Genomic DNA, 22,486 nt, shown 5'->3' on the forward strand with positions numbered 1-22,486 from the left:
TCTACAGAGGTCAATTTTGCCTTGAATTTGTGCTTCATGGCCATGAGTTGAAAACTTGTAGCCAAACAAATAAAGCATTGTCAAAGTATTTTTTTAAATTACACACAGAACTTATAAACAAAGTTATCTTTGCTTTTAGGAAGTTGGTTAATTTTATCTTATACAGTCTTCGGAATTCTGATTCCAAAGAAAGAGTACAAGGGCTCAGATCTCTTTGCCTCCCTTGTTCAGTGCTATTATTACTATATTTGCTTTGCTTTGTGTATTTAACCCTATGTTAAATCCTTTGGTTTTAAAACCTTCCCGGTAGACTGCCGTGCAGAAGGAATAAATGACAAGAAACTACCGCAGTGACAAATGGAGATGTAAAGGCAGCCACTCTGGTTTCCCCTGATCATCTTGGACATTGACAGCATACAACCAGAGAAGCAGAGAGAGTAGCTTCAAGCAGATTGGGGAAGAGGGTCATCTTGAACCTCAGAAATTATTTACTGATGCCAATCTGCAGAGGGAATCGATTATGTCATCAATGTCCCTTCTTGGCTAGGTCTACATTATAATGCCTATGGGACATTACAAGGACACAAATTTCCTAGAGTAAAATGAGTTCTATCATGTCTGCCTGCCTGCCTGCCTGCCTGCCTGCCTGCCTGCCTGCCTGCCTGCCTATCTATCTCTCTATCTCTCTATCTCTCTATCTATCTATCTATCTATCTATCTATCTATCTATCTATCTATCTATCTATCTATCTATCTATCTAGCTATCTAGCTATCTAGCTATCTAGCTATCTAGCTATCTAGCTATCTAGCTATCTAGCTATCTAGCTATCTAGCTATCTAGCTATCTAGCTATCTAGCTATCTAGCTATCTAGCTATCTAGCTATCTAGCTATCTAGCTATCTAGCTATCATCTGTCTATCTCTATCTATCTTTATCTCTCTCTCTATTTCTCTATCTATCTGTCTATCTTTATCTCTATTTCTTTCTATCTGTCTATCTATCTGTCATCTATCTATCTATCTATCTATCTATCTATCTATCTATCTATCTATCTATCTATCTATCTATCTATCTATCTAGCTATCTAGCTATCTAGCTATCTAGCTATCTAGCTATCTAGCTATCTAGCTATCTAGCTATCTAGCTATCTAGCTATCATCTGTCTATCTCTATCTATCTTTATCTCTCTCTCTATTTCTCTATCTGTCTATCTCTCTATCTTTATCTCTATTTCTTTCTATCTGTCTATCTATCTGTCATCTGTCTGTCTGTCTATCTGTCTGTCTATCTATCTATCTATCTATCTATCTATCTATCTATCTATCTATCTATCATTATCTATCATCTCTCTCTATCATCATCATTATTATTTATCTCTATCTATCATTTATCATCTCTATCTATCTATCTATCTATCTATCTATCTATCTATCTATCATCTATCATCTATCATCAAGCTATATTTCTATCTATCTATCTATCTATCTATCATCTATCTATCTATCTATCTATCTATCTATCTATCTATCTATCTATCTATCATCTATCTATCTATCTATCTATCTATCTATCTATCTATCTACCTACCTACCTACCTATCTACCTATCTACCTATCTACCTATCTAATCTTCTCAGGTAAATTTTGCAATAATGGTCCCTTTCCCCCCAAATCACCTTTCCTTCTCTTCTAAAAGTCTGTGATTGGCTTAAAGGACCTTAATATCACCAGCAAGTGTTCTCTTTGATATACCTTTGAGTTCCTCACATGACCTAAATGAAATGGGAGGATTGCTACCATAGTTTCCCTTCATCTAAAATGGCACAGAGACCTTGATCGTTGGTGTATGTACTAGTAGTGGACATGCATATTTTTGTTCTTCTCCCAGTACAAATATTTAAATATACCTGTGGAATTAACTTGTTTGCATAAAAAGAGAAATGTAAGGTAAGATTTAGTTGAAGGAAAGTGATTTGGGGTTCATTCTTTAGGTTGATTTATTGGAAGGCAACTGAAAAACTTTAATTTCACCCAGTTATTTTCAGTAGATGATACTGTTGGGAATACAGTCCAAAGTCATTATTTTATATAACTATCTGTGATACATGAATCTGATCCTTCTTTGACCTTAGTCCCTTCTCTGCAATGTTTAAGAAAATGGAACCTTCTTAAAAATTAATGAAACTACTAACTCTGGATGAGGATAATGTCTGAATATTCTCCACTGGTTATTTTCACATTGAAAATAGCAACTCTGCAAGATGCAATGGAAACTTGTTTGAAATATTCATAAACTTAATCTTCTATAATGTCATTGCTTTCTTTCATTACCTCTTTCTCAACTGTGGTTCATCACATCTGCTAGTCTGGCCTATTAAAGAACATACATTGAATGCCATTGCTTCCATGTATTACACGGCTAAACCTGCTTAGATAAATAACGTGGTTGTCCAAGAGAAATATGAGGATTTGGTGCAGAAGAATTTGCCAATGTAAATGGGTAGACTTTTTTGGGAAGGAGAGACACACAGAGAAAGAGAGAATGAAAAAATGGAGTACAGAGAGCAGAGTGGAGTAGAATTGAAAAGAAGGGAAGGGAGGGGAAGGGAAAGGAGGGGAGGGGAGGAGAGGGGAGAGAGAAGAGAAGAGTGGAGAGAGAAGAGAATAATGGAATGGAATGGAATAGAATAGAATAGAATAGGAAAGAATAGAAAAGAATAGGAAATAATAAACTATGAAAGAATGGAATAGAATAGAATAGAATAGATTAGGAAAGAATGGAATGGAATAGAATAGAATAGGAAAAAATGGAATGGAATGGAATAGAATACGGAATGAGAAAAGAAGAGAAGAAAAAAGAAGAGAAGCCTTACTGATTAAGTCATATGACTATATCAAATATGTAAAACTTATTCAAACTACAAATATATACAAGAAAACAAAAGGACATGGTCATAATAAGTCATCACCCCCAAAGTCCACCCCAATCTAATCTAAATAATCTATTCTCTTTGAAATTGCCTATGAAATGCAGTCTTATTGATTATATGCAAGGTCGATCTCAGTGAAAAATTTCTCCTTGGTGCCCCATTCTGCAGAGGACAGTTTGCAATAAAAAAAACAATGTGTTGAATGCCATCAGGGACTGATGCTCTACAATTGCACAATCTTTCTTCAGTTGGGACTCTATGAAACCTTCCCTATGTACTGTAGTTCTGGTAGAGTAACAGAATGACAAAATACAGAGTTGGAAGGGACCTCAGTGGTCTTTTGGTCTAACTCCTTGCCAAAGCAGGCAACTTTATACCATTCCAGATAAATGGCTAGCCCATCTCTTAAAACCTCCAATGATGGAATACCCACAATTTCTTGAGGCAAGTTGTTCCACTGGTTAATTGTTCTCACAATTTCTCAGGAGATTTCTCCTTAGTTCCAGGTTGCTTCTATCCTTGATTGTGTTCTGACCTAGGCTTCACCAAATCATGAAGCAGACTCCTTGTCCCAACAAAACCCCTTTTTATTAAGCTAACGTGAATTCCTCTCATTCACACCCAGGAAAGTCCCAGAAAACAGTCTTTCAGGGGTGAATTTACAACCACAGACCTTATCAGGCTTGGAGAGTTGCCAGGCCAATATCTTCCAAACACAACACTGTACCAGAAAATACTTGGCAAGGAGTCTCTGAGAGTCACGAACAAATCTTCACACTAATTAAATGAATTAATTGTCTCCTGCAAACTCCATTCCCCTTTCGCTCCTCTTTATTCCCTATGGGAGGGGGCATTCACTGTCTACCTGTGGATTTACTCCTGAGTCGGCACTTGTTCCTTAGCTGTTCCCTTCTCCTAGCAGCTCTGTGCATCCACACACTAGGAATAGGCTCCAGTTGTTCTTCTGCCTTGCTGCTGTCTATCTCCCTCTCCCCTTTTGATGCAGAGCCCTCATCTGAGCTTTCCTCAGCCCTCAGGACTGGCCCATGTTCCTCACCAACCTCCTCACTGTCTGACTCTGCTGCAAGCTCCACTGGCTGCCAGCGGGTCACAACAGAAACATTTTTTACTGCTTACTGGGAATTTTGTCAAATTTCTACAATAGGAGGCCACTATGTTCTATTTCATAGGCACTACCTCTCATGACAAAGAGCTAGCTGTGAAAGTACCAGAATTTTTGATTTGGTGTTCATAGGATTTCATTTTTGTCCCCTCACAATTTTTGACTGAAAATCTCTCAAGGTTTGCTCTCTTCTGCCTTCTATCTTGTCAGTTTAATTGCCATCTCACTGAACACTGCATCATTGCATCATTTCTTTATACCGACTGAAACAATATTTAATTCAGAAAGCTTTTACTCATAAATGTATTTTACAGATTATATGCATAGTGGACCTTAATTAGGAAAGGTTCCTCATTGTGGCCCTAGGTGCAAATACTTGGGAAAATAATGTTTCCATGATAACTTTAGTCTACGCCCATGCACCTCCTCATCAAATCTTAAAACACATACTTGAGCATACATTAGTTATGATAGGATGCTTTTAGCAGAGTGCACACACAATTCTTTTCAAGGCCTATTGGACAAGATGCTATTTTTTGCTCATCCAATTACCCGGCTAATATACACAAAATGGTTCTATATGTAATATTGACAATGGCTAATGCCTGATTTGGAGATATCCCTCTTCGATAAAAACGTATTAATGCAAAATTCTGGCCCCATTGTCAGTGGGTAAGCTCCCATTAGCTTCAGGAGCATTTTGAATTTAATGATAAGAAGGGGGAAGATACTACTCAGGCTGGTGGAGCCAAATGCAACAAATAATACCATCAGATAAGGCCTTAAAGCAGTCTTCTGCTGGGACTCATTTTAAAGTCACAAAGACATTTTAGAACCATTCTCAGAATGAAGAACCAATGAAATCCACTTAGCAATTGAATAAAAGAATAACATATATTCCTTACTTGGGAATTGAATTTCTTAGGCTAGAAAGCTAACTGAAAACATTCCTAGCAAGTGTGAAACCAGCATCTGAATGAACACATTGATGAGAGAAAGCCAGTGGTGGGATTCAGCCAGTTCTCATCTATTCGGGAGAACCAGTTGTTAACTTTCTAAGCAGTTCGGGGAACTGGTTGTTGGAAGAAATCGTGTTTTGTTTTTTCCCCATTTTACAGGCCTAATCCTGTAAGGAAGGCAGGAAGGAACATTCTGGTGTTGTTTCTAGTCTAATCTTTATTGCCCTGCTTACAGAAACTGCCTCTCTAGTTAACACTTATTTTATAGTAACAGCTAAGACGAAGCACCCATCAACATGAGTGACATTGAGTTGGCCATGCCCACACGGTCACATGACCACTGAGCCATGCCTACCTAGCTGGTTATTAGGGCAGAGAACCAGTTGTTAAATTATTTGAATCTCACCACTGGAGTAAATCCACAATTTTTCAGGATTATTGGCTCCAATGGTAAACTTCCCCAGCCACTAAAATGCTCTTTGTATCTTTCCTCTCTCTTGTAACTTTATTATTTCATAACCTATGCTTGGCATTTATGAAAAACAAAACATAACATATGTCTGCATGACACTGCCCTTTAAATATTGATATATGCTATCATTCCCCCAACTTAACTGTACCTTCTCAGGGGCAAACATATAGCATGTTTCTTTGAAGCTTTCCTGGTAAGACTTTATTTCTCACTTCCTAAACATTTCCATTCTTCTTTTTTGGATGGCATATTCTTCTTTTTTGGATGGCATCCTGGAAGTAGATGCAGTAGCCAAAGAAGAGTATGGCCAATGAATTGGTGGATGGAAGAAGTACTTTCTGTAGGAGAAGGACAGATACAGTATCTATTATCTTATACACCCTTGACAAAACAAATAAATAATAAATAATTGAATCTGAGGCTGGATTCAAGAGACTCAGCCTAGAATCATTAAAGGTAAAGGTTCCCCTCCCACATATGTGCTAGTTGTTCCCGACTCTAGGGGGCGGTGCTCATCTCAATTTCAAGGCCAAAGAGCCAGCACTGTCCAAAGACATCTCTGTGGTCATGTGGCCAGCATGACTCAATGCTGAAGGTGCACGGAACACTGTTACCTTCCCACCAAAGGTTTTATTTTTTAACTTGCATTTTTATGTGCTTTCGAACTGCTAGGTTGGCAGAAGCTGGGACAAGTAACAGAGCTCACTGTGTTATGCAGTGCTAGGGATTTGAACCATCGAACTGCCGACCTTTCAGAATCGACAAGTTCAGCGTCTTAGCCACCCAACCACCATGTCCCTGTAGAATCATTGCATGTCCACAAACACTCTAAGTCCATCTCCCTTATCTAGTTACAATTTAGTGTTGGCCATTAGTTGACTAGATTATTCCGTATGGACATGAGCATAAATCAGCATAACTGGAACTTAACCGGTAGTGCTGATTCTTTAACCTGACTCTTCCATGACTTGAGCATTAATAAGTGGAGCATGCATGCATTAATAACATGGCTCAGTATACAATAATATTAACATTAGGCAGAAATTTGAGCTCTTTGCCCACTCAAAATAATTATTAACAACCTTTCATATCCACACTACTGAAAATGAAAATGAAACAATGAAATCGGCACCAGGTAAAAATTGATGGAATTCAAGGAGGGATGCTCTTGGATCACTTGTGGCATTGTAACGACTCCAAACTAATAACTCTCTTAACTCCACCCACTTCTTCTCCTACATAAACAAGAATTCTGAAAGAGAGAAACTTTTGATAAACAAGGTATCAAAATCCAGCAGATTCACAAAGTTGTCCTTCCATCTTGAAAACCTAGCATGAAAACACTGCAAGTGAAATGAAGGACATAGTATAGATGTCCTTGAATGATTAGTAAAACATGGCAATTTTTTTTAAGAATTCCACTTTAGTATCTTTAACTGTGCACAGTGTTATTTGTAGGAAAATGCAAATAATGTTCCATTCATTCACAAAACTGTCCTACAAACAATAGAAGAAATGATTAAATGAAGTGAAAATACTTGCTGCTAAAATGGGGTACAACTGTGAAACAGCTATGGCAGTTTTCTGTAAATATGAATATCACTAATTTTAGTGAAATAGTAATTACACTAATAAATATATTCTCATTTACATTCTGCATAAAAAATTTAACTTTCACTCCCTAGGAAATTAAACATTTGAAATATACTTTTGCTTTGTGTTTATAATTATATGAATCCTATGGGGGAAAAGGAAAATAGTATGCTAGTTGAATAGTTTTTGTAACAGGACAATAAACCTTGAGGGTTTTTTAATCAAAAATATAGAAGAATATAATTTTCTTTCCAAATGAATTAAAACCCAACCTATTATACAATATGTACCATAACTATATGCGAACTCGAACACATTTTTTAATTCTTATAAGTTTCATTAAAGCATACCTATTCTTTTAAAGAGGGATGAGGTGGCTCAGTGGCTGAGGTTGTCGATCAGAAAGGTTGCCAGTTCAGTGGTTCAAATCCCTAGCACCAAGTAAAGGAGTGAGCTCTCATTACTTATCCCAGCTTCTGCCAACCTAGCAGTTTGAAAGCACGTAAAAAATGCAAATAAAAAAATGGGGACCACCTTTGGAGGGAAGGTAAAAGCATTCCTTGCACCTTAGACGTTTAGTCATGCCAGCCACATGATCACAAAGACGTCTTTGGACAGTGCTTCAGCTTTGAAACACAGATGACCACCGCCCCCTAGAGTTGGGAACAACTAGCACATATGTGCGAGAGGAACCTTTACCTTTACCTTAATCCTTTAAAATATATGTAAATATATCAGGAGAAAATGTGCACATATGAACACACTGATATTAAACAAAATGCATTAAAACATGAACATGAAATGAACGCAAGCCTTTTTTATATATTTTCACTTGAACCTCCCCAAAATGCCAACTCCTATAGAAATAAAAGAAAATTAAATTAATAGCAAAATAAAAATGGAAAGAAATCCTAGATATTCAAGCTCAACCTCTCCAAGACGGAGTGGCTGTGGGTGCCAGCTCCCCGGTTCAGCCAATTAATTCCATCATTGGCCATTGGGGGCATTCAACTTGCCCCCGTGGAGCGGGCGCGCAATTTGGGCATCCTCCTGGATGCCCGGCTGTCCATGGATGACCATGTGACAGCCGTGGCAAGGGGGGCGTTCCACCAGGTTCGCCTGGTGTGCCAATTGCGCCCCCTACTGGACCGGGACGCCTTACGCACAGTCACTCATGCGCTGGTGACGTCTCGCTTGGACTACTGTAGCGCTCTCTACATGGGGCTTCCCTTGAAATGCACCCGGAGGCTACAGTTGGTCCAGAATGCAGCCGCGCGGGTAATTATGGGGAGTACTAGGTACTCCCATGTGACACCGTTCCTGCGCGAGCTGCACTGGCTTCCTGTGGTCTATCGGGTGCGTTTCAAGGTTTTGATAACAATCTTTAAAGCGCTCCATGGCTCAGGACCTAGTTACTTGCGGGATCGTATTCTGCCCCATACATCCCTGCGACCAATCCGCTCGCACAGAGAGGGCCTCCTCCAGGTGCCGTCCACTAGACAGTGTCGGGGGGCGGCGCCTAGGAGTAGAGCCTTCTCTGTGGCGGGCCCAGCCCTGTGGAATGACCTCCCTCCGGATATTAGGAATACCTCTGACCTCCGCTCCTTTCGTATTAAGCTTAAGACCCACCTATTCCAAGCAGCTGGCCTGGCTCAACTTTGATCTAACCATATCGCTCCTGACGGGTTTTTAACTGGGTATTTTAATTATATTTAATTAATCTAGGGGTTTTTAAATACTGTATTTTAATTGTTTTTATTTATCAGCCGACCTCCTCCTTGTGTGTGTCTCGGTTTATGTCTCTGTTATATGTTTGTTTTGTCCACATATTTATTTCATATGTTTCATTGTACGCCACCCCGAGTCCTTCGGGAGAGGGTGCGGCTAAGAAATTATTATTATTATTATTATTATTATTATTATTATTATTATTATTATTATTATTATTATTATTATTATTATTATATTAAGAATTCTCTGTTCTTTGAGACATTCTGAAAGAAAGCATCCATGTTAATGTATACTGAAGAACAGATAAATTAGGATAGGATAGGACAGGCTGGAATGGACTGGACTGGACTGGACTGGACTGGACTGGAGTGGAGTGGAGTGGAATGGAATAGAATAGAATAGAATAGAATAGAATAGAATAGAATAGAATAAGTTATTTATTGGCCAAGTGTGATTGGACACAAAAGGAATTTGTCTTCAGTACATAAGCTTTCAGCGTACATAAAGATTTAAGTCATGAATCATAATCATAGTCATTATAAATACATTCATCATGAATCAGAAGATACAACACTTAGTGATAGTCATAGGATACTAAATAAGAAATATAAATTGTACTAGAAAACTAAATAAAACACTATAAATTGTAAGATACAGGCAACAAAGTTATAGTCATAAGTAGAGAATGAGATAGGTAATAGGAAGAATGAGAAGAGTAATATTAACACAGCCTGATTGGACACACAAGGAATTTGTCTTTGGTGCATATGCTCTCAGTGTATGTAAAAGAAAAGATACATTCGTCACGAATCATTAGGTACAACACTCAATGATAGTATAGGGAACAAGTAAGCAATCAAATCATACTAGGAAACAATCAATATAAATTGTAAGGATACAAGCAACAAAGTTACAAACATACAGTCATTAAGTGAGAGGAGATGGGGGATAGGAATTATGAAAAGATTAATAGTAATAGTAATGCAGACTTAGTAAATAGTTTGATAGTGTTGTAGGGATTAGTTGTTTAGCAGAGTGATGGCGTTCGGGGAAAAACTATCCTTGTGTCTAGTTGTTCTGGTGTGCAATGCCCTATAGAATCGTTTTGAGGGTATCAGTTGAAACAATTTATGTCCAGGATGTGAAGGGTCCATAGATATTTTCAAAAAGCCCTCTTTTTGACTCGTGCAGTATATGGGTCCTCAATGGAAAGCAGGTTGGTAGCAATTGCACACAAATCAAATTTGCTTTAAGAAGTTCTAACATCCATTTTAAATCAAGCTTTGGGTCAATTGCTAGGATGAAATGCACACACTTTCCAACTACTCAGAAAGTTGAAGATTCTTAAAAGGCAATGGAGGATCCCTGGAGATCAGAAAGATCAACAAGAAGCAATAGTCAATATTGCTGAACTATTGTTACTACACCTGCAGGATGGGGTCAAGAAATCAGAACAGTAGTTGTGAACACAATCAGCCACTTGCTGCTTTTGTCAGTGTGAAAAATAAGTTTCTTTCCCCTTCAACATTTTCCAAGATGGGAGAAAGACCCCGGAGACAAAATGGAGGCTGGAGGCTGATTGGAAATATGGTTTAAGGATGAAGCAGAACCACCAAGCACATTGTTCTCTGGTGCAGCTGAACACATGGAGTAGAGAATGGGTTTTTTTAATACCTTTTCTTGAGCTTTGCACTTCAGCTTCCTGTTTCTGTGCAAGAACATGTATTCTATTGGCTGCCGTCAGACTATCATGGGGCTGTCTGAGTCAAGCTTGGTTGAAATTTGGACTCTGGTGCAATATCTTTAGGAAATTGTGCAATGTAAGTGACCTCTGCTGCTAGATAATCCTATTATGTTCTGGAAGGCCATGTTTTAATCCCATCACCTTGCAGATGAAGGTCTTTTGTCTTGTAGATAGGCTGGCCCAGTCCTACTCAATGGGCACCAAATATCTGCTGGAGGGCAAGGAGCTGCTTTCTGACTTTAGAAATATGTTTCTCCTTTAGGGAAGTATACTATTCTGCCTTTTTAAATATTACATTCTTCTAGGAAAGGGGTGGGTGCTAACTATCTACACTAGCTTCCTCCAACTGAAAAATTCACATGAACATAGTCTCCTAGTATAAGTAGTCCTTGACTTACAACCACAATTGAGCCCTAGATTTCTGTTGCTAAGTGAAACATTTGTTAAGGGAGCTTTGCCTCCTTTTAGGACCTTTCTTGCCACATTCGTTCAGTGAATCACTGCAGTTCTTAAGTTAGTCACATGGTCGTTAAGTGAATCTGGTCTCCCTGTCTACTTTGCTTGTCAGAAGTCACAAAGGGTGATCAGATGATCCCGGGACATTGCAACCATGATAACTATGAGTCATTTACCAAGGGTTTGAATTTTGATCACGTGACCATGGGACCTAGGCTTCCCCAGCAGCACAAAGCCAAGTCCTCATCCCAATAAACCTCTTTTATTTAATTTACAGTGAATTCCTCTCCAGCAAATTATTTTCTCTCCCACAGTCTTTCAAGATAGTTCACAATTACTGACCTTTATCAGGCTTGGAGAATGGTCAGGCCAATATCTGTCAGATGCCACGATACTTGGCAAGAATGCAGGAATGAACTAATGGTCTCCTGCAAACTCCACTCCCCTTTCGCTCTTCTTTTATTTCCTCTGGGAGAGGTCATTCATCGTCCACCAGTGGCCTTACTCCCAAGTCGACCCTTGTTCCTTAGCTGTTCCCTTCATCTGGCAACTCTGTGCATGTGCACACTGGGAACAGGCTCCAGCTGTTCGTCTACCTCACTAATGCCTGACTCTGAAGGCAGCTGATAACTGTCAGATGGGCCTTGCCCAATCTATGCCTCTGATACAGAGCCTTCCCCAGACTCCAGGACCATGTTCTTCCCCAACCTCCTCACTGTCTGCATCTGCTGCCAGCTCTGCAAGCCACTGGAGGGCCACAACAGGATGGTTTGACGGTCATAAGTCACTTTTTTCAGTGTTTTTGCAACTTTGAACGGTCATTAAATGAACTATTGTTGGTTGAGAACTGCTTGTAGTTCACGGGAAACCATTCTTTCTGAGCTGAAGAAAGAGAACATGGAAACCTCTTAGAAAGTGATCAACGCGCTTGAGATCATTAATATCTCCTAGAAAATAATGAGTGACAGCTAAGCCACCATCTTTTCCCCCTTAGGCAGTCCTGTCATTCCTGTCTCTTAGTACCACTTTCATTCCTTCTCATTTTTTTCTTTCTCCCTGGCATCTGTCTTGCTGTGAGTAGACTCCAAATTTTTCAAGACATATTCAACGAGGCTGTATTATTAGTCGGCATCAAATCTTTATTCATTAGATTCATTTGGCTTTCTGATTATTTATATGATCCTTTGCCTCCTGCAACAGCATTCTTTCTTGAATTTTTACTCTACCTTCCCCGTCATGAATATTTTAGGTTCTAATATATTGAAAAAAATACTCTTTTCCTGCTTGGGCCCTCCCTCTCTTCTCTTCCTATAACCTTTCTTTTAAAGCATTTTAAAGCCATTGAAATAAGGAAGGTATAAAAAACAGGGGCACAATTGAAACTTTACAGTCCAAAAGAAGTGAGAAAAATATATTTTTGGTTGGGTCTATGACAACTTGCCATAACCAGGGATGGGCTGCTGGGAGTTCACAGGGATTTGAGAGAAACTCTAGCTACGATTCTGTGCGGTTTGGAGAATCCCCCCCAAATCCCATTCCTGGCTGGCCCCAACCACCTCACCCCGCCCCTCCCAGGAGTCCCCACTGTCCATTTTGGATGCAGGTAAGTGCAGGGCAAGCAGGGAGGCTCAGGGAGGGTGAAAAATGTGCCTACTGGAAGTTTGGGAAGGACAGAAATGCACCTGTTTTCAGCCCACAGAGGGCCTCCAGAGCCTGAGGAGGCCGTTTTCACCCTCCTGGAGACTCGAGAAAAGTCTCCAGAGCCCCAAGATGGCAAAAACACCCTCTGTGGTGCAGGAGGCTGACTAGGCCATGCCCACCATGCCCACACCCATCTAGAAACTGGGCAGAGAATCCCGTGCTAACATTTTTGAATCTCACTTCTGGCCATGACCAACTGATCATAGCCAATCGCCACACGGTTATACTAACATCGAAGAAATAGTGGAGTAGAATCATTAAAGTAAGGATGCCAAAGGAGGGACAAAATGAAATGTGAATGGCAAAAATGAAAATATTTTTTTAACTATTTGAAATAATTAAATTTTATTGTTGAGTTGTCCTGTGGCTAGTTGGCCATGGAGAGTTGACTTTCTTTTCTGTACAGGCATCACTTATGTATCATATTTTATGAGATCAGTTGTTTAGACTTTCCTGATCCTTTCACTTTTCCAACTGTTGTTGGAGAAATGAGAAGAAAATCCATGGAATCAATTTACAGGCTAGTGTGATAGTTTTACTCGATGAGCTGACATTAACTCCAGCAATACTCCTAGGATGGCTTTATTAAAATGACACTAGAACACTAGAAGAGACTGTTTGATTCTTACAAAATCAAAGAAGGCTCCATTTCATATCTCAAGACCTAAAATGGACACCTAACATCAAAAATGTCATCAAAAACAAAGAATGTTCTTTCTGCGCCAACTCAGGAAGCTCAAACTGCCCACGGAGCTGCTGATTCAGTTCTGCAGAGGAATCATTGAGTCTGTCATCTGCACCTCCATAACTGTCTGGTTTGGTTCTGCAACCCAACAAGACAGACACAGACTTCAGAGGAAGGCATAAGCACAAGCAAAGCGCATGCGCTGAAGACCGGGTGCATGCACGAAGTGAGCAGGAACGCATGTGCGAACCAGTGGTAACAAAATATGAAACCCACCATTGTCTTACACAATGTGTGTGCGTGTGTGTGTGTGTGTGTGTATTCTACCATGTTAAAATATTAAAATACTTGATTTATTTTAAAAAATCCATTGCATTAATATATCATCCTTCCTAAACACATATTTTTTATGAAGGGTTGTTATCATGAATAATATTCAGTGTCATTCCTTGAAATTTACACTTCTCCAGAGTAAAGTTTCCAGAATTTCATATTCCCACTGAAAATATAACTATAACATTTAAGGTTTCTTTTTTTCCCCTAGTTGGAGATTGTGCTATTATATGACTATCACTAAATTGCATGACGGTTTTATCATTTAGAAATACAAATTTTAAAAAAAGAAAGATATCTCTCCCATCTCTCTTGACAGCTATCTAGACTTAAAATGAAATCCTATTAATGTCATGTACTCAAAAGTAAGGATGAAGAAGTTTGAGAAAACTTCTTTTTTTAAAAAAATAGATCAGTCCATTTCTTTCTTTATTAGCATAGGTAAAGGTTCCCCTCGCACATATGTGCTAGTCGTTCCCGACTCTAGGGGGTGGTGCTCATCTCTGTTTCAAAGCCAAAGAGCCGAAGACATATCCGTGGTCATGTGGCCGGTATGACTAAACGTCGAAGGTGCACGGAATGCTGTTATCTTCCCACCAAAGGTGGTTCCTATTTTTCTACTTGCATTTTATGTGCTTTCAAACTGCTAGGTTGGCAGAAGCTGGGACAAGTAGCCGGAGCTCACTCCATTACATGGCGCTAGGGAGTTGAACTACCAAACTGCCAACATTTCTGATCGACAAGCTCAGCGTCTTAGTTCCTCTTTCTTAGCATAAGTTATCTTATTAATTTAAAGAAAAACCTCATATAAATTTGAAACAATGTTTGCCATAATGTTTGTAAGCAAAGCAATTTCTCACAATAAACTTTTCTATTTTTTAAAAATATTCATGTATATAATAAAAGTGTAAGTCACTCTGTGTCTGTGTGTGTGCGTAATTAATTTGCTTAGATAAGAAATATATGCAATTCTTCTCTAAGCAAATTAATTGCATACATTTGCATGATAGAGATAATTTTAAAGCCTATATCACAATATGATGAGCAAATGTAACTATTCATTAATTGATTAATAATTGTCAGTCCATTACTGAGGTTAAGGTCCTGAATGTTTTACTGTTTCATGCCTTTCTACTTGTGAATGTTGCATTTGGAAAAAGCCAAATGACAACCCAAACCTGAAGATCATAGTAGTTCAAGGTAGCCTCAGTAATTCCTGGTGCCTTTTGGGACTGGAGAACAATTAAACTTATGTTATATCTGTGAAATGTTAATTCTTCTTTTTGTTAGAACAGTTTGTTTTAATGTATTTCAAATTATTATTATTTAGCAAATAGAATAAAATAGATTAGTCTAGTCTAGTCGGTTCTATGGGCAGAGTTGGTGGTCATGGCATGGCTTGGTGGGCGTGGCTTGGTGGGCATCAGTGACGTATAAATAAGTATATTCATCCAACCCCGAATCTTTGTGGGGGGATGGGTTTGCCAGTAAAGATGCTGCTTTTGAAAAGAGAGGGGGGAGGGGGGAGAGAGAATCTAGACATTTAGCATAAGTGTGAAAAAAGTGATAGCATTGAGGATTTTTAAAGAAAGCATGTTCAATGCTTGCTGGGGAAATAGAACAAGAGAACTAATTTTGGAATGACTTTTTTCTCTCTAAATTACCGCGTGGCTCTTATTTGTCTGCCTCCTGCCAAATATACTCTCGGTTTCCTTGATGTTTTCTACTATTCAGACTTGCTAAAGTGATCTTGACAACAGTTCACCAGCTGAGTGAAGCGCAGTGTTAGTTAATAGTGTGAAAAGTCTGGTGTGCTGTCAGAGAAGGCCAGACGATTAAGTTGTGAAAATTCCCCTCGCCTGTGTTCAGCAGGCTTGGTGAGAGCAGACCGAAGACGGCGGATGATTAACATTAAAATTACAAAATGGCATTTGAATGTACGCCACTCAATAATTAAGCGCAGAGGTGTTTCTTTCTTTTCAGCTTCCGGACGAGTGTGGGATTCAGAAGATGTGAGGTGCCATGGGTGAGGGCGGGGAGGGGCACAAATTACATATTCAGATCAAAGCAAGTCTATTTTCCATCAGTTTTGCATGCATTCAGGCATAAACCCATTCTGTCCAATTTTTACATCCCAATGTACAGAATGAAGACATAAAAATGTATTTCTGTGCTCTGTTTTTTTCCAGCTTCCGCATTTTTTAGACTTCACATTTCCTTAATCTAGATGTTTCTGCATGCAACCTGCCCCAGTGTCAACCTTTTTATGCAAACTGTATTTATTTTGCTAAAAAGCAGAGCTGAAAGTATAGCACAATATCTGTATCTCTATCTGCATCTGCATCAGTATCACTATCTATATCTATGTCTACCTCTCTACCTACCTACAGAGATGGATTCCTACCAGTTTGGACGGATTGGGCCAAATAGGTAGTAACCTGGCCATCCACATATCCAAACCGGTTCTATCAGCGGCACCATAGAAGCCGCCATCTTGTTTTTTGCTTCTGTGCATGTGCAGAAGCAATTTGTTACCTACTGCACATGTGCACATACCGCAAATCAAATGCTCATGCGCGAAGTGCATCCCTGAGCGAACCGGAAGTAAAAGAATCTAGAACCCACCCCTGCTACATGCCTGCCTGCCTGCCTGTCCGCCTGCCTACCTACCTACCAATCCTTGACTTACAACAATTTTTTAGCGATTGTCCAAGCTATCAACCCCACAGAAAAAAGCGACATGACCAGTTTTCACACTTACGATGAATTCAGATGCTCCCAAATCATCTGTGCATCCCAGTTTTGCCCTCCTCGACATCCAGAAGCACTCGGCATTGGGGAGGCTGAAAACGGGACATGCAGAGGGTTTGGGAGGCCAAAAATGGGCCCATTTTTAACCTGCCAAGTCCTTTTAGGGATGCACGGAGACCAAAAACTATTTTTTTCTTGTTTTCCTTCTTTGAACCTAGGTGTGTCTTATGGTTCGGTGCGTCTTGTAGTCTGAAAAATACTGAATGTTCTTTTAAAAAAAAATCAAAGTAGTCAGTTTTGCCGTTTCAGCCAACTCCATCAACTTCTGCTACCATTTGTCCATAGTAGTGTCCTTCCATTTTTTTCTCATACAATAGTCTTGTTGCTCTCAACATATATAGTAACAAAGTTCCTTTTTCCCCCTCCAGTTCCTTTGCCATTTAGACCCAAAAGGAAGAGTTAGAAGTATCTTTTGATTGTGGCAAAAGAAAGCCAAGATAATTGCAATAAAGGCACTGTAGGTGTTTGGGATGCTATTCTGAAACACTGCTTGAACACCATCATCGATGACAAAATTGCCATCTGTCAATTGCAAAAGGCAGATTTTACTAGTAATTGCTGACATCCGGAGATGATAACTTTAATACCATGTGTTCTGTCCCAAGTCTCTACAATATATACGGACGCAGACTTTGCTGTCTGCCACAACTAAGGACGGAGATAAGCAACCCCTTGGCTAGGAGCCCAGAAAGCTATCTCTATGAAACAAGGCTTGAACTCATGAAATTCTCCCAACCTTTCTCTACGGCTGGATCAGTAAATTGTTGTTTCCTGCAAAATTCCCTTCCCGTCGCCCCACCTATAAGCTAGCCGGGAGGGGCCAATCAATAGCCACCTCTTCCTATTTCCTTCTGTGACCCTTTTTTCAAAGCTGCTCCCTCCTCCTCGCAGCCCTATGCATACGTACATCAGGGACAACCTCCCTCTGTTCTTCCTCATTGTTCCCTGACTCAGACACCACCTGGTGGCTAACAGGCATCTCTAGTCCTGTTCTGACTCCGAACACCCCCCAGAGTCTTCCTCAGCCTCCAGGGTAGTCCCATAGTGTTCATCGCTGCCAGATTCCACCAACAGCTCAGCCGGCCGCTGTTGGGCCACAACACCATGAAACAACAATATCTGCTTATCCCACTTATCCTTGTGAAAGACTCAAAAAATGATAAATCCAGTCTACACATCTAGCTGAGTATGGAACCAACCATAAAAATAATTACTTGTATAAATAATTATTACTATACTAATAATAAACATAGCATTAACATAATGATAATAAGAGAAAATGAGAGACAGACAGACATAGAGAGACATAGACAGGGAGACAAGGAGACACACACAGAGACAGACTGAGAGAGTGAGAGAGGAGAAAGCGAGAGGGAGAGACAGAGACAGAGAGAAAGAGAATGAAAGAGAAAGAGAAGGAAGAAAGAGAAAGGGAGAGGGAGAGGGAGGGAGGGTGGGAAGGAGGGAGAGAGGGAAAGAGGAAATAAAGAAAAAAGAAAGAGAAAGATAGGAAGGAAGGAAAGTAAAAAAGGAAGGAAAGAAGAGAAAGGAAAGAAAGAAAGAAAGAAAGAAAGAAAGAAAGAAAGAAAGAAAGAAAGAGAAGCAAGCAGATTAATTTAAGCACTCTGCCTCACTTTTCTCCCTTGACTTCCTTGATTAAATGGATCAGGAGAAATCATTCTCTCTGTATGTACAGGTAGTCCTGAATTTACAACAGTTCATTTAGAGACTGTTCAAAGTTACAACAACATTGACAATACCGACTAATTCTTCACACTGATGACTATTGCAACATCCTTATGGTCATGTGATCAAAATTCAGCTGCTTGGCAAGTGACTCGTATTTATTCTGTTTGCAGTGTCCCAGTCATTTATTTGTGGCCTTTTGATGAGGAAGCTAGATTCACTTAACAACCATGTTACTAATTTAACAGCTGCAGTGATTCATTTAACAACCATGGCAATAGGTTGGCAAACCTTTGCATAGTGTGATCAGGAGTGGTATTCAGTTACTTTTCCTAGTGGTTCACAAATGTGAGCGCATGCGCATGGCCTTCTGCGCATTCACTTTGATCACATGTGCAGCTTGCATACATGCATGCAGCTTGAGAACGTGCCTAAATAGGATGGCATAGAGTTGGGGAGAGTGGGCAGGCTCACCTGCGATTTCCACTACCATTTGGGGCAAACCAGTCCGAACTGGCTGAATCCCACCTCTGAGTATGATCCTTCTCGGAGACAAAACATCTTCCAGATAATGGGCTATGTTGCATAAGCTGTGTGAGTTGAATTTGAGCTCCAACAAGCCACCCTTGCATGTGATCTTAGAGAGCATTCCATGATTCTCCTTTGTTCCATTTGACTCTTCACCAAAGGTCCCCTCCTTCTTTTCCATCAACTGATTGTTTTAAAAGCATCAGACTTCACTTTGGGGCTGTTTTCTCTGCTTCCATTGGGTAAGACTGTCAAATCTCAAGGTGACTTTAATTTTCAGCATGCAAGATATTGACGCTTACCAGCATGGATCCCACACTGTCTCATCAAATGTCAGTTGTGCTTTTGCTGTCTTCAGAAATTATGTTGGGCTTCGGCACTTCTGCAAAGGATGGAGAGCGACTCAGTTGAGGATAAGCTGCCAAAAGACGATCTCATATATCTGGTAGAATGTACATTCTTGTAAAAAAACAGCTTTGCTATTGTTAGATCTAAAGCTTTAAAGAAATTATGAGGTAGTAATTCTGAATGTTAACACAACAACAGAGTTGGAAGGAGCTTGGAAGTCTTCTAGTCCAACCCTTCCTCAAGCAGGAAACCCTATACTATTCCAGACAAGTGGCTGTCTAGTCTCTTATAAGCTTCCAGTGATGGGGCACCCACAACTTCTAAAGGCAAGTCATTCTATTGATTAGTTGTTCTCCCTGTTAGGAAGTTTCTCCTTAATTCCAGGTTGCTTCTCTCCTTGTTTAGCTTCCATCCATTGTTTCTTGTCTTGCCTTCTGGTGCTTTGGAAAATAGTTAGACTCCCTCCCTCCTTCTTTGTGGCAGCTCCTCAAATATTGGAAGACTGGTATGATGTCATCCCTACTCCTTCTTTTCATTAAACTAGCTATACTCAATTCCTGCAACCATTCTTCATATGTTTTAGCCTTTAGAACTTCCAAATATTTGTGAGTCAGCACTTGTCATTGTTGCCATGGGACAATTAAAGAGCACTGTGGAGTATGTGTAAATGAATGAGGATGCTTTGACATTGTTGTGTGATTTACAGTATTTTTGGAGTATAAGACGCACCTGCTTCTTTGTTCTGTTCTTCACCCTGGCTGGGTGGAATGCAAACTCTCCTAGGAAACTCTCAAACAGCATTCAACACCTCTGTTTTTTCCTTTATCACCTTTTGCCTTCATTCAGCGGCTAGTACTCCAATTCCTTTCCCTTTCTTGCAGTGGTGGGATTCAAATAATTTAACAACTGGTTCTCTGCCCTAATGACCAGCTGGGTAGGCGTGGCTCAGTGGTCATGTCACTGGATGGGCATCGCCAACTCAACGTAACTCAAGACGATGGGAGCTTCACCTTAGCTGTTACAATGTAATAAGGGTTAACTGGAGAGGCAGTTTCTGTAAGCAGGGCAACAAAGATTAGGCTAGAAACAACACCAGAATTTTTCCTTCCTGCCTTCCTTACAGGATTATCCCTGTAAAGTCGAAAAAAGCAAAACGAGATTTCTTCCAACAACCAGTTCCCCGAACTGCTTAGAAAGTTAACCGGTTCCTCCGAATAGGTGCGAACTAGCTAAATCCCACCACTGCTTTCTTGTATTTTAGGCAAATCTAAAGAACAAAGTAGTTGGCACCAAGTGAAGGAAAACAGATCAGTCACTGAAAGTGGTATTTAGTGGTATTTTTCCATTTTTTCCCCAATGCTGTGCAAACACAATCCTTGCTGCTGTTAATACATGAAATATTAAATATATGCTTTGTTTATCATTTTGTTCTGGTACTACACATAATTTAAAAAGTTCAGGTCTAAGATCTACATGTTTTCCTGACACCTTCTCTAGCCACATGTGTATTTTTGTTCAAATTTCTTTTTTGCTTTAGCACAAGTCCACCACATATGATAATATGTGCCAGATTTACATTTCCAACACTTACTAGACATATTTTTAAACATTTTGGCTAACCTAGCAGGTGGTAAATTCCACCTATAAAACATTTTATGTAAGTTTTTTTTATAAGAAGTTGCCATTATTAATTTATAATTTACTAGTTGGCATCAATGTGCTTTGCGACGAACCTATGTGATCTGGCTATGCAGGAGAAATTTGGTTCACAATCCATTGGCTCAGTAGTGGTCAGTGATTAAAGCACATAAGGGAATATCACTCCCACTGTCTTGAGTCCAGAAGCAGTTCCATAGGTGGAAGGTGTAGACATTTTGGTGAGATACCAATGCTTAGTACTGTAAGGAGCCCCAGATCACTCCTGAGTGAAGGAGTGGAATGTCTGCCAATTTGAACTGAGGTAACAGAATGTGAGGCAACTGGCAGTTGGAACAGAGTTCTTTTCAGGTGGGGAGGGGGAGTAGAACTCCTTAGCATCAGAGTGTATTAATTACTGTTTAAGAAATATTTTCATTTTGAAAAACCCTTTCTTAGCAAGCACCTAGAAGCCAAGAGGAACATATGTACCAAATTTCAAGTTTGTAGGTTTTACGGTTCTGGAGATTTTGTGATGAGTGAGTGGTACTTGGATTTTATATAGAATTAGAGAAAAGGCAAAATACATGGGATATCTATCTATCTATCTATCTATCTATCTATCTATCTATCTATCTATCTATCTTCTGGGCTATCAGTCTCTATGTCTTAATCTCTCTTGCTATTTCTTATGTGATCCTTCTTAGTTTTTCAATAGAATAGAATAGAATAGAACAGAACAGAACAGAACAGAATAGAATAATGGAATGAAGAATAGAATAGAATAGCATAGAATAGAATAGAACAACACAGTTGGAAGGGACCTTGGAGGTCTTCTAGTCCAGCTCCCTGCTCAAGGAGGAGAACTTATACCATCTCAGATAAGCGACTGTCCAGTCTCTTCTTAAAAACCTCCAGTGATGGAGCACCCACAATTTCTGTAGACAATCTGTTCCACTGGTTAATTGTCCTCACTGTTAGGAAGTTTCTCCTTAATTCCAGGTTGCTTCCCTCTTTGATTAGCTTCCAACCATTATTTCTGGTCCTGCCCTCTGGTGCTTTGGAGAATAATTTGACCCCATCTTCTTCCTGGCAGTCCCTCAAATACTGAAATACTGCTGCTATGTCACCCTTAATTCTTCTTTTCTTTAGACTAGCCAAACTCAAATCATGCAGCCTTTCTTCCTATGGTTTAGTCTCCAGGCCTTTGTTCATCTTAGCTGCTCTTCTCTGAACTTTTTCCAAAGTCTCAACATCGTTTTTACAGTGTGGTGACTGAAATTGGTTGCAGTATTCCAGGTGTGGTCTTACTTGGGTTTTGTAAAGCAGCACTAATATTTCATGTGGTTTTGATTCTATGCCTCTGTTTATACAATCCTTCACCAAGCTTTTTGTGACATTTGCTCGGGCTGCTGCCCTCCACTTTTTTCCCTAACTTGAAGTGGACACACACACACACACACACACACACACACATCCATCCATCCCCAGGATGCATTTGAATATACTTAGCTTTATTTAACCACTGGAAGTGCCGTGGTTAGAATGCAGTACTGCAGGCAAATTCCACCCCCATCTTGGAGTTCGATTGTGATGCGGCCAAGGTTGACTCAGCCTCCCAGTCTTCCAAGGTTGGTAAAACTGAGGACTCAGATTTTTGGGGAAAAGACGCCAACATTTAAAGCTGTTTTCTCAACTAAGCATTGCCTACTTGTTCATATCTAGTCAAAACAGTGAATCCCTTTGTGTC

Source organism: Natrix helvetica (assembly GCF_964273705.1).
Source record: "Natrix helvetica genome assembly, chromosome: 7".
In the NCBI taxonomy this organism is placed as follows: domain Eukaryota; kingdom Metazoa; phylum Chordata; class Lepidosauria; order Squamata; family Natricidae; genus Natrix; species Natrix helvetica.